Source organism: Paramisgurnus dabryanus, chromosome 20, assembly GCF_030506205.2.
Source record: "Paramisgurnus dabryanus chromosome 20, PD_genome_1.1, whole genome shotgun sequence".
Classification (NCBI taxonomy): Eukaryota; Metazoa; Chordata; class Actinopteri; order Cypriniformes; family Cobitidae; genus Paramisgurnus; species Paramisgurnus dabryanus.
In genome coordinates, this window is record NC_133356.1 from 11,065,640 (window position 1) to 11,072,748 (window position 7,109).

At 41.2% G+C, this 7,109-nt stretch overlaps 1 pseudogene; it reads right to left on the reverse strand.

Annotated features, from left to right (window-relative positions):
- Positions 1–903: 903 nt before the first annotated feature.
- Positions 904–1,020, reverse strand: LOC135787700 (5S ribosomal RNA; annotated as a pseudogene).
- Between the last annotated feature and the right edge of the window lie 6,089 nt (positions 1,021–7,109).

Genomic DNA, 7,109 nt, shown 5'->3' on the forward strand with positions numbered 1-7,109 from the left:
GGATTATTGTCGCCGTTCCACATCTGTTCCTGTTGTTCTCTGTTCGAGTGTTACTTACCTGCCCGTTGTTTTACTCCTCGTGTTTTGTTTCTGTTTGTTAATAAATGTTATTTATTCATCTGAACTTTGCACATGCGTCCTAACTCCTGTTTCCCGGCGTGACAGAATAATCCAGCCATTCATGGACGCAGCAAGTTCTCGGAGGGGAGCTCCCCTTAATTTTTTTTGAGGGGGAGTACTGGGAGTCGGGATCCTCCGTCTGCAAGGTCCTGATTTCCAATGGAGCTGGCTGAGAGGAAGCACTTGGAACTCCAGGCTGAGTTCAGAGTTGCCGTGGCCACGCTAAAATATTTCCACGGGGTGGTCACCGAGAGACATGAGCCGGTTCCTGCGAGGGTCGAGTCCTCTGAGTTGGTCCTCAAAACGGTCGAGTCTTCTGGGTCGATTCCTGTGATAATAATTATAATAATAATTCCTTACATTTATATAGCGCTTTTCTCAGTACTCAAAGCGCTTTACATATGAATGAATGGGGGAATCTCCTCAACCACCACCAATGTGCAGCATCCACCTGGATGATGCGACGGCAGCCATATTGCGCCAGAACGCCCACCACACACCAGCTTATTAGTGGAGAGGAGACAGAGTGATATAGCCAATTATTATGAGGGATGATTAGTAGGCCAATGGGCAAGTTTGGCCAGGATGCCGGGGCACACCCCTACTCTTTTTCGAAGGACATCCTGGGATTTTTAATGACCACAGAGAGTCAGGACCTCGGTTTAACGTCTCATCCGAAAGACGGTGCTTGTTGACAGTATAGTGTCCCCGTCACTATACTGGGATGTTAGGACCCACACAGACCACAGGGTGAGCACCCCCTGCTGGTCTCACTAACACCTCTACCAGCAGCATCCTGGTTTTCCCAGGTGGTCTCCCATCCAAGTACTGACCAGGCTCAGCCCTGCTTAGCTTCAGTGGGCAAGCTGTCTTGGGCTACAGGGTGATATGGCTGCTGGTGATGGTCGAGTCTTGTGGGTTGGTTCCTGTAATGGTCGAATCTCCTGAGTCGGTTCCCATATGGTCGAATCTGCTGAGTTGGTTCCCGTGGGGATCGAGTCTTCTGGGTCGGTTCCGGGACAGTTCGTCACCATCCTCCATTCAGCTCTCGGGACAGCCGCTGCCACGCTCGAGTATTCCATGGGGTGGTCGCCGCCGTGCAAGAGACTGTCTCTTGGGATGGTCCGAGTCGGTTCCCGGGTCAGCCGCATCCTCGTCGGCCCCCGTGATGGCCGGTTGGGAACGTTTGGTGCGGGCCAGGGTGGCTGCCCCGGTTTTCACCTGGTCCGCTGTTTCTGCCGGGGTCTCCGGGGTCTCCGGTCCCTCCCTTGGATTCATCCTCCCAGACTATTATGTTTCGTGTGGAGTGTCTGGGAGCCACTCCTTAAGGGGGGAGTTATGTCACGATAATCCGTGACAGGTTTTGCATTTGTTCCGATTGTGGTCACCTGGACATTCATTGACTGATTACTTACCTCATCAAACCTGTATGTCATTTTGTCTGTCTATTTAAGCCCTTGTTTGTGTAATGTTCACTGCCGGATTATTGTCGCCGTTCCACATCTGTTCCTGTTGTTCTCTGTTTGAGTGTTACTTACCTGCCCGTTGTTTTACTCCTCGTGTTTTGTTTCTGTTTGTTACTAAATGTTATTTATTCATCTGAACTTTGCACATGTGTCCTAACTCCTGTTTCCCGGCGTGACACGGAAGGGGGGGAAATTGGCCCAAAATCAGCCCGATTATCTTTTGGTGTGTCTCCAGCATTATGCGCAGTCTGTGTCGTTGCAGAGTAACCAGGGGTGTATTTCATTGGGTTACTGTTGACATGAAAAAACAAAATTTGAAAACAAAATTAAATCTGCAATTTAAAGAGTACATTGATTGTTTTAACCTTTTTTTTGTAACATGGTATTTTCCTTCAATTACATTCATGCACTACACATGTATTGCTTATGTACAAGTATTGAGATTACTGCACGCGTTGATACACAACGACCGTAGAAGTGTAATTTTGCTTTGTTAGTTCATAGCATCATAAATATGGCTTCAAAGAGTCCAAGAAAAGACAAACAAAATAATGAGAAATGAATTCCAAAGGTTGCTTGAATGTTTGGATTACTGTAATTACTGTTTGGATGTATAATTACATGCCTTTTACATTCTTTGTTTAAGTGCCGTATGTCTTCCGTGCCCATGCTGTCACTGTGCGGGAAAATCTCCAGTCGAAAATCCCTCGCCACAGACAAAGGTCCTCTTTAACCTAAACTAATAAATAACCTCACCGCAAGGGAAGCAGCTCTCTTATATTATTATCAAAGACACAATTCCAAGTTGTTTTGCTAAGCTGTTTACTGCTGTTCTTTTATAGCCCATTCTGGGCTGATGTGAGAGAGGAAGCACATGTAATTCACTGAGCCAGTATGGGATACTCTCTCTATTGGCCTCCTTTGTCTCAATGTAATACTGCACTCAATTGGCTAATCTATGGGAACGCTGCTTTATTTCCTGTAATGCTACATGCTCTGACGTTCACCATCTTGTACACATACAGAACTGCATGCTTGCGTTTTAAATGAATAGTTGATTGATCTAGACAATAAGACCCTCAATAAGAGAGGGAGAGGGGAAGGGGGTGGGCGAGAGACAGAGAGAGAAAAATAGAAAGAGAGAGAGAGAGAGAGTGTCTGTGTTTCTCAGTGTAGAAGAACAAGGGAGGGTTGAAGTCTTGAGGCCCAGACAGGCTAGAACAAGACGGTAAAGAAAATATCTAATTGGAATCAAGTGTCCTGACAGCGTGCGTAGGCGACTGGAATCCGCACAGCGTGCTGCTTTTTCATCGAGGGTAAAGAGAAGGGAGAGAGCATTAGAAAATCCCCTCCATAACAATTCTTTATTTTTGGGGTGGTGTGTTATACTTGTATGGACAGCATGCCAGGGGTGCGGCTTTAAACGCAACTACAGATTTCCTGAGACACCCTCATCTGATGACCTCAGCCTATGACTGCAGCGCACATTCCGCAGTGTGTGAATGTTTAGGAAGGAAGGAGTGGACGGTCGCTCGAAGAAAAAACGTGCAAGCTTTTGTGCGCTCCACATGCATCGATTTGACCCCGCTTTCCCCTGGGATGTATCGGTTTACCTTAATTAAATATGCAATTTTCAAGAATGTTAATTGCTGTCCTATGTATGTGAGGGTTTCACCAGGCAGCTTTGATTGATGTTGGCTCGAAGATTTGGGTATCAAAGATCAAGGGTCTTTTTTGTAGGCTTTTGTGTAAGTTTGTATGGGTAGTTTTCCTGTAAGAGAGAAACCGGTCCACAGTATTAAAAAATAAATCATTTTTGCACTTAAATTTTAAACAATTTGAATTATGAAGTCATTTCAAATTTTTTGACTAGTGAGTAGTTGGTATAAATGTAGAAAAAAATAAAGTTGAGTTATAACAACTTTATTTATTTATAAATTTAAGCAACTTCTATTTAGTAAAAAAAGTTTAAATAACTTATAAATTCAAGTTGTTTAAACTAAAACATTTAAGTGCATTAAGGAATTTTTACAGTGCATAATTAGTTTGCTGTATTTTACTCAAACTGGTTGGTTGAACTTGTGTAGATTAATTGTATCATTACACTGGTTCTGATTTCGTTTCATTGGTTGCCTGTCAAGTAAAGAATTGATTAAAAAAATTAGTTTTTTGTTTTTAAAGAAAAACACCACCGTTTTCAATATTTTACAATGTTCTTACCTCAACGTAGACGAATAAATACATACCTATCTTTTTTCAATGCGTGCACTTAATCTTTGTACAGCGTGTCGTGAATGTGTTAGCATTTAGCCTAGCCCCATTCATTCCTTAGGATCCAAACAGGGATGAATTTAAAAGCCACCAAACACTTCCATGTTTTCCCTATTTAAAGACTGTTACATGAGTAGTTACACAAGTTAATTGGGGTGGCACAAAATAAAACATGGCATTTTTTTTAAGTGGATAAAATTTGAGAACTATATTGTATGTACAAAAGAGTAGTCAGGAGTGATGATGTTACTGCGCTCTGAGGTAAAAGTGCTGCAAGTGCTCTTCCGCCATACAATATAGTTCTTATTTTTTATCTGCTTAAAAAATCGCCACGTTTTATTTTGTGCCATCATACTTACATACTTAGGTTTTTAATTAATTTAATTTATTTCTCCAGTTGTTTAGTCTCTTTTAACCTTGTAAAGCTCTTTGTTCAATTTCCATCGTTTTTAAATGTGCTATATAAATAAACTAATATTGTATTACTGAATATTAAAATGTTTTTCCTTTCTTAGCTTAATGTGCAGAGATCACAGTAAAGTAATAAAGCCATGCATCAGTTGCCATTCTAAACACTGTATCCTTTTTAGCAACGCTTTTATTTGTTTGAGCGCTCTGACATTTGCCTCATCATCCACATATCAATCATTCTGATGAAATGTATAGCCTGTAGGTCACTTGGATTAAAACGTCTGCCAAATGTAAATTGTAAATGTAAACCAAATGTTGTTAGCTTTTGGCAGAAATACCTCTTAAATTTCTGCTGGGTTATTTTTAACCCAATGGTCGGTAAATATTGGACAGAACACACGCTGGGTTATTAAATAAACCTATGCTGGGTTGTTTCAATGCAGTGCTGGGTTGTTTCAAATCATGGTTAACAACAACCCAGGTTGTGTTCTGTCCAATATTTACCTAGCATTGGGTTAAAAATAACTCGGCAGATAATGTTCGACCAAACAATGCAAGTCAAGTGGCAAGGCATAAAGTTGTTTAAAAATCATTTTCGGAAGTCAGACCTTAGCCTTTGGTGCAACTAAATTTTGCTAATGTTTACACTAGATACTTGATAAGGGTGTCCTTATCATAAAGAGAAATCAAATATCATGTTCAAGAGTGCTTTGTCCACCGTTTTAAGTCTTAGAGAGTCTCTTAAGATGATGTGAGGACATGCTTGTGGTTTACATTGACTGTAGCTTATTACATTTAGTTTATTAAATATGTTTTTAATGCATTCTGGATCTCACAAATGCCCTGAAATACTCTGAACTTCCGCTTTTGGTTGGGGAGCAGGTGCTGTTTGCCATATCTGAGGATCAACTGTTGAAGAATGTTCTCATGTTACTGTAAGTTATGCTTTGGTGTGCGCTCAGTACTTTACAGTGAAAACAGACATCGGGAATCAGCAATGGAAGTCTTTTTGATTTATTTGATTTCTGTCAGCTGTCAGCACAATAAAACAATCACAGTGCAACTTGATTTTTTATACATTTCTGCAAAACCTACTGTAAGTTGTCAGTTAGCTACATGAAATTGACATTAAAATAAACATTTCAAAACAATTTAAAGTGACACCTGTTCACATTTCAATTATTTTCCTCAGCTAAATGGTAGAGCATTGCCTTAGCAACACAAAAGGTTGAGGGTTTGATCCCCGTGAACACTTACTGTACTGTGGGTTCACACCAGACTCCAGTTCAACGATTTGCGCGAGAAGATTAAATACAAAGTCAATGCAAAGACGCGATCAGACCATAGTCTGTAAAAAAAGATAGACGTAGTGTCCGTGACGTCACCCATTGGTTTCTGAAGATCGTTTTTGAAGCTTAAAGTAGGCGGTGCCTGCCGTCGCCATCTTGGCCGCGCGTCACTGCGCATCACTAGCAGATATCCATAAATGGGTAAAGAGGCGGGACGTTGGTGAAGCTGAGGTGACTGGTTGCTGAAACCACGCCCGCCTAGCTTGACTCTAGTGACAGCAGTGGCTGTTTAACCGTCACTCAAGTGGCCACGCCCTTAATTATGCAGAACTTTAATGCTTAATATCATTAAAACGGATGAGTTACAAAAAAATTCAGCCCCCTCACTGTTGTCATGAAGAGCAAAATTAGCTATACAGACCAAAAACACTTTTTGTACCGGGCTGTAAACATATTATTTTCTACTGTAAAGTTGGCCATTTTAACATGGAGGTCTACGGGAATTGACTCCCTTTTGGAGCCTGCTCTAGTGGCCAGTCGATGAATTGCAGTTTAAATCACTTCCGTATTGGCTTCATCAGAGAGATCAAAAGGTTGCCCCTCAGATCAGATGCGTCCTCGCTTGGGGCGATGTTAATGACGCAATATGGGCATCGCGTTTGCTGCGAAAACACGTGCTATTCGCCCTTAAACACGTCTTTGCCCAAATTGAAAATATTCAATTCGAGCGAAAAATTCGGATGACACAAAGTTAAATCCCTTGATTAATCTAGAGCGAGTAACGCGATGCCCGCGTTTGTTGTGTACGTACCATTATCCTGATTAAATATATGCCTTTTAATAAAAGCATCTGCCAAATGCATAAATGTAAAGTGATGCATTTTCTTGTGGTGACACTCTCAGATAAAAGGTACAAAAGTTGTCACAGGGACAACGGGGGGTACCTTTAAAAAAAATTCCTAATATGTACCATTTTGGTACAGATATGTACTTTTCAGGTACCAGTATATACCTAAAGGAACCAATGTGTACCTTTTAAGGTACAAATATTCACCTTTTGAAAAGGTACGGACCAACTTTTGTACCTTCTTGTACCTTTTTTGAGAGTGCAGGACAAGATTAGTATTTTTGGGTACGTTTGCATAAACAAGTACTTACATGCTAGCTAAACTTCTAAGCGTGTAGTCATTGTTGATTCATATTAATGAGAGTCATCATAGTGTCACTTCTACTAGGTGTAACTGCAGAAAAGTATTTCAAAAAATGATTTTAAACATATTTCTCATACGAGATCATGTTACACCACTGATGAACAATTATGATAATGATATTATGGGAACGGTTGCTTAATTTAGAGACGGTGCAGTTTTATTGGGGGACATTATGAGGGTTGTTGTCATTTCCTGCATTGAGATCATTATTTCGGTTCCACTTTGGTGGCACATTTTCTAATAAGCGTGTGCGGTGCATATGCAGGATCCCTTCAACACATTAGCAGGACCCCCCACACATGAATAACTGGCCCACCCGTATGACAGGAACGAGGTGACGA